This window comes from Phasianus colchicus, chromosome 1 (genome assembly GCF_987193195.1).
Source record: "Phasianus colchicus chromosome 1, bPhaCol1.hap1.1, whole genome shotgun sequence".
NCBI lineage: Eukaryota > Metazoa > Chordata > Aves > Galliformes > Phasianidae > Phasianus > Phasianus colchicus.
Window position 1 is genome coordinate 4321422 of NC_143436.1, and position 6536 is coordinate 4327957.

A 6536-nucleotide genomic window follows, 5' to 3' on the forward strand; every position below is an offset into this window, starting at 1 on the left:
GAAACTGGCAATCTTGCAGCCCATTGGAGAGTAAAAGGAGCAATCAGGATTTTGCAGAGAAGGGAAATTATTTCATTGTGTCTGTTTCCAGCTCAGAGATTGTCACTGAAATACTTGCTATTTGCTTGCTCAATGTACGTAATAAATCTGGGAATATTGTTGAAGAATTAGGCTAAGCCCATTCTTAAACATTTTGCTGGAATAACAGTGTCAGCAAAAGCCCATGTGCTTTTTTTATTATCCCAGCAAAGAGTCAGCATAATGCAAAGACAGCTTATTTTGCTGAAGGAAGCTTGTTTACCCCAAATTAACGAAACAGAAGTTGTCGACAAGATGCAAGTTTACATAATATCTCCGTTGAGGTTGTACCACTGCTGCCTTCCAGATGGGTCATGAAAGGGTTGAGTAGCTCTGTCTTCTTCTTTGGCTTTTCCCTGAGTAATGCGGAATGGGTTGGGGAACAGGAGGCTGGTGCTAGACTTGAAGGATGTCCAACTTCTGTGGGTGGCTGAGAGTTGCTTGAAGATCAAGGAGCTGGCCCAAGAGCCACAGGAAGTGCCAGCAGTGAGAACAGGCTGTCTGTGCTGCTGTTATCTGCTGGGGATGCTGTTATAACTTTAGGTCTTGGTCTTCTGCTAGCATGGAACACACTGTGGCTTGGGTTTCAAAGAATCCTAGAATTACGGAATATCTCAAGTTAGAAGAGACCCACAGAGATCACCTATCCCCATCTTCATAGGCCTTTGGATGCTCTCCAATTGTTTTATGTCCTTCTGCACACAGTGCTTGAGGCAAGGCATCACCAGTGCAGAGCAGAGCATGTTTTCTTTGTATGGAGGACAGGTGCATGCACTGGTCTTTCTTGGATTTAGGATATGGCCTAGCTTGCTTGTCTTTGTTGGCCTTATATCTGGGGAGCTGGTTTCTCAGGATGGACACTACCACTGTCCTTTGGCACAGAGCACCCAAGGCTGAGCCCAATTCCATGTAACAGATACAGAGGTAGATACCTGTTCAGAGCATGTGCCTACAATGCTTAACCCAGGTAGATACAGGACGTTTTGGGTGTTCTTGAGTGAACAACATCAAGAATCCCTGAGAAGTGCCCTGGGCTGTTCCAGCCACAGCTCATTGATACGTTGCACTGGGATCTGATCTGGGACAATTCCAATAGCTGAGCAGTTTCTAGTACCTCTCTCTGCGTTCTGGCAGCCTCTGCTTTCCTAGGGAAGTCATATGAGAGGAGAAAGTGATGCTGGAAAAAGAGGATGAATTAAAGAGCAAGAGATTATTAAGATGGGCTAATGTATCTCCACGTGTACTAGGGTAAATTAGGCAGGAAGTACTAAGCTACTAAGAAATACTGACCTTTTTTGCATTAAAAATCTCTGACATATCAAAGGATTGGAGTACATCTGGGTAATGCTTATTGACAGCAATGACTTTAGAAGTACAACCAAGTGACAGCCACACTGGCTGTGTTCCCTGGCTTTGAGCTCAGCTGGCCACCAGGCTAACTATTTTACTCTCCAAAATGGGGATATTATAGTCAAGCTGCCCATCAGGAACATCAAGCTCAGATCTGTACCCAGACATTGTTTAGGAGAGCATTTGTTAGCCTTGGCCAAATCTGCAGCAGGCAGCATGCTAAAAATTTAACAGTATGAGCAGTTCTTGATCTTGTGCCCTGTCCCTATGTAGTAACCAGCAGCCATTGGATCAGACCAAGGCCCAGCCAGCTCCACCAGCTACCTCCAGCAATGCCCTTGTGTGCAGTCTCACACTCCAGACTATGAGGCTGTTTGCAGTAAGCAGGTCTCCACCCTGGAGAAATTAGGGACTGGGATCTGTCTCACGTCCTGCAGCGTTGCATAAAAACAGGAAAGTCATGCAGTCACTGTGGCTAAAAGCAAATTCATGATTAGCTAATATGTTTTGCTGTAATAGTAACACAGTGATGTCTGGAGCTAGCTCAATAGGCAAAAATGCTGGTGATAGTTACACCCTGTGCTTTGCACTGAACAATAAATAAATGATCCAACAAAAACGCCTTACTTGGTTTGTCCCATTTCTTTACTAAGGTGCAGGCAGAAGTGCCAGTCCTAAGCTCTTGGAGGCAGGACTTATCATGTTTTAGGCTGAGGCTTCCACCATTCTCCATTCATCACTGTTCTCTGTGGCTTTCAGAAATTCCAGCTATGAAGCAACTATTCCCAAGTGTAACATAAACAGCTGTGCTGGAAGACACTCTGCTTTTGCTTTGTGTCATCACAGTCTAAAGCAAAAGGAGCTATAGTGACATGTTACATCAGGGGAATCTTTACATCAAGGTGCATCATATGCCATCTCTCTTGTTAGGGACAGCCCAAGAAGGCTGTTGAGTGGATGGGGAAGATAGAGATGTGGCTTTGAGCTCCTTCAAGGTACACCATGTCCCTCCGCCAAGACCAGCATGTTGGGATCCCATACCTTTCCATAAAGCAGAGTTTGCAAAGGGTAACGTCAGCAAGGATCCTCCAAACCTTTTCCCCTCCTGTTTTCAGAAATGGAATGCTTCCCAGGGGAGCCAAGAATGGCCCAACAGGAATGATGTGGCTTTTGGATAGCCCTTTTCACCTGTGACTCTCAGAGCGTTTGGCAAGGCACACTCTTTGCTTTTTGATAATTGCAATAATCTAAGCGATGTGCATAATGAGTCAGAGTTTTCACAATTACATACCTTAATCCAAAGGACACAACACAAAGCAGTCTATCTGCAACACAAATTAATTTTCCCTTGTTAAGTTGGCAGCCATGAGTTAATTGCGCAGGAAGAAAATGGAGAAGACTTCAGGTGCTGTCCCAAGAAATTGTTGCTGTCATTCATCCAGCTGGTCAGGATGTGATGATGATCAGTATCAGTTACTCAGCAACTGATCTGGCATTGGTCTCCTTTGATTTAATGCCCTGTAGACTCACTTGAACTTGTATGCAGAAACAAGTTCTCCTAAGGACACGTAGAGTCTTCTCCTGGAAATGTAGTATTTCTTGCGGATCCTGGGATTCCTTTGAATTGGAGGGAGGAGTTTCCACACTGGGGAGCAAACTGCTTGTGAATCAGCCTTCAGAAGAATTAAATTTGCTTACAGTTTAAGATTTTTAGTTAATGCACAGGATTATTTTTTGGCAACGTTGTGATGCAAGCTTGACGTTTTGAGGTTATAAACCTCAAGCAAATAAAAGCAGAGAGAAGAATGACTTCAGAAAAGTTCCACTGGGCTATAAGTCAGAGGCTGTTCCACAACATTTTATCTCTGAAATGTCATGCTGTACTGGCCTCAAAGCTAGAAGAACAGACGGTTCATCTAATACAATTATTTTAGGATCCTTTCATCATAAACAGCGCGCATGCCAAAATGAAAACGTATCATGGGAAAGCATTTCTCATTGAAGCCTGAATCTCCTCCCTAATGTTTATTCTATGTCATGGAGAACACTAAGGGCTAAAATACACCCTGGGTTAAAAACACTGGCATAAGTTCTTGCAACACAAGTCTGGCGGAGATTCAGGATGTGACAGCTGAAGGAGGTTGCAATCTCCCTCGCACCAACAAAGTAGTTGGTGGCTGATGATGGCGAGTGAGGAAAAGGGATGATGAAGAGAAACCTGAAGCATGCCACAGCAGCTTCTACCTGCTGTCCTGGGTCCCTGCAGTGTCAGCGTGTGTGTCCCAGGCTCCTGGTGTTGTAAGGTATGTGGGCAGCATCCCATTCTTGAATGGATGCAGATCCTCACGTGGTGGTAATTTGCACCTCCTTGCAACATAACATCTCTTTGGATGACATCCTTGGTTGCAAATCAATCTCTTCTTCATTTTCAGGAACAACATAAACTCTTTTTCCTGGCAAAAAAAAATTAAATACTTTCAGTATCAATAGATGAGTTGAGGCTGCTGCATAATTCTCTTATTCTCAGTACGCTCACATTTAGTTGATTATTTGGGCTATTTAATCACTCCCACATTATGGGCCATTGTCTTCTGTCTTGCAAGCACAATCTACAGTTTTCACCACACTGCACTTTGTTTTATTTAGATCATCTTATTTCATCACAGTCCTCGTACCATGGAGCTGATGTGACTGACTTTCACGTCATCAGCAATGACGTGATGACTTTCATCTCTTCCTCTGGGTCAGTCCTAAAGACATCAAGAAATCCAGGGTCCAAAAGAAGTAAATGGTAAACCTCAATAACTGCAGTATAATTGCATTTCAAATTAAATTATAAGATGTGTTGGTGAAATAGTTTTTAATCCATTTAGTGCACCAGATTAGTGCTCATATGCTTTTCTTTAATTGGGATTGTGTTCAGGAACTGTTAACTCACTCTCAATAATTTATAGCAACCTTATCTTTATTAACCAAACTTTCATTCCCATTAAATAAAACATCCATTTGTTTGACATGACAGGCTTTCCATAAAACTGCCCAGGCATATCAATCACATTAGCATCCTTTAATTCATTCCTAATCATATTCTATATCAGATTTTCTTTGATATTGTTCGGGATTGGTGTTAGATAATGAATTCATAATTACCTGAGATTTTGCTATTATGGCAAGTACAGTCTTCTAAATTCCACACAAACGTACACACGTAGAACCAATGCATTTTGTGGGGTGTCTCTGAGTGAGCAAGGAGTTTGGACCAGATGACCTCCAGAGAACCCTTCCAACCTCAACCATTCTGTAATTCTTTAAAGAGCAGTACAGCAGCACAACCACACCAGGCTCACCTGCAGAGAATCCCAACACCACAGAACAATTTGGGTAGGGAAAGACCTCCAGCAGTCTCCAAGCTGACTCCTCTGCAATGGGGTTGATATCAGTTTCTGTCTGTTCAGAGGCTTACCAGCTGCAAGGATGGAGATTCCAAAAGATGTGTTCCTTTTGATCACCTTCATTGTAATTTTTTTCCTCCTAATACTTAGTGCTGTAATGTACTTTGCTGAAACTTGTGTCAGTCACCTCTTCTATCACTATGCCTCTCCACAAAAAATCCAGCACTGCTATTTCAGTGAACTCCAGAACGATAGAACATCCCAAGTTGGAAAGGACCCATAAAGATCACCAAGTCCAATGACCTCAAATATTTTGGGTCCCACCAACCATTCTACATAGGCTCAGCACTGTAAGTCCCTGCGGTGAGGTGCATTGCTTCTTTTTTTACTGTTCTCTGCTGACATGGAACTTGACAGCTATATTCACGAGGCTTAAAGGATACCTACGTCCTTGTAGTTGCTCAATGGAGAGTTCTAGTGGGCGTGGAAAGCCTCAGGAAAGCTTGAACAGGAACCACCCCTGAATGGTTAACGAGAAATGAGAGGTGGGTGGATGCAGGTGGAACTGTGGGTCTGGTCCTAAAAATGAACCTTGCAGGTTCAGTTTCTTCCTTGCTTTAAGATGTTCTCGTTTTATGAAGAACAGTGACCCAAAGAGCTAGGAACTTTGTTTAGCACGTTTCATATGGGCTTGGGCTTGTTGTCTGATTTACTAGGAGATAACAACACATTTTTTGATGAAAAACAATGCCATCTGTGTATTGGATGCTATAAAACCCAAAGAGTAAAGGGATGTTTCAGTGCACAGAACATTCAAACCTTTTAATTGCCTTTCCTAAATGCCTGCTTGGCCTCCCACTGAGCTGGAGAGGGGTGCCTCAGCATGCAGGCAGCCTCTGTGATGCTTACAGGAACATCACATAAATCTGCCACCTTAAAAAGAGTTTTAGGTAAAGACTACTACATCTAGGCACTGGGAAAATGAAGGAAGGAGATGAGAAATGGGAAATGGTTGGGAATGAAAGACAAGGCAAGGACTGCTGTAGTGGAGAGTTGGATGGCTTTAAAAGACAAATTGATTATTAATTATATTTGTGGTAAGAGAGCAAAGAATGGTTTGCTACCTGGAAAAAGAAACTCTACAAAGAGCAATGCTAGGCTTTGCCTTGCAAGCATAGTGGGAGGGCTTTGAGCTACGTTGGAAGGAGGCTGACAATGAAATCCAGGTGATGGAGGAGATGATGGAGAGATGGATGAGACTGTGAGTGATGAGGAGGAGCTGGCTGAGAATAGGAACGCAAAGGTTAACTTGTTCAGAGTTCATCCCTCTGAAGAAAGGAAGGAGTGAATAAAGTGGAAAAGGGAGAAGGAGCAATAAGCTGTGCAAAGACTGGAAACAAGATTAGAAAAAAATGTCTGGAAAGAAATAGCACAACTATGGTGGACTTAAATGAAAAAGATCAGGGAGAAAATGAGTTTCAATTTGTAAGGGATATAAAAGATGACAAAAGAAAGCTCTGTAAAGGTATCAGGAATAAGAAGAAGGCAACTGAAGTTATTGGTAACTGAATTAATAGAAAACCAGAGACTCGAATAAAAGACAGAGGAAAGACAGAAACAATCATCATTTCTTATGCTTCAGCCATAAAGATGATGAGGAGATATTTATCAGAACTGGCTTACTGAATAAGACAATCTGAAGGAGCCCAACAGAAA

The 6536-nt window shown here is 42.6% G+C and overlaps 1 long non-coding RNA gene across 1 annotated transcript; it reads right to left on the reverse strand.

The window, feature by feature from the left end:
• Positions 1–598: 598 nt before the first annotated feature.
• On the reverse strand, positions 599–3226 carry LOC149919356 (uncharacterized). Its single transcript, XR_016463532.1, has 3 exons — positions 2056–3226; positions 1193–1255; positions 599–674 (listed from the first exon to the last, which is right to left on the reverse strand). It is a non-coding gene; the product is annotated as an uncharacterized LOC149919356 (long non-coding RNA).
• Between the last annotated feature and the right edge of the window lie 3310 nt (positions 3227–6536).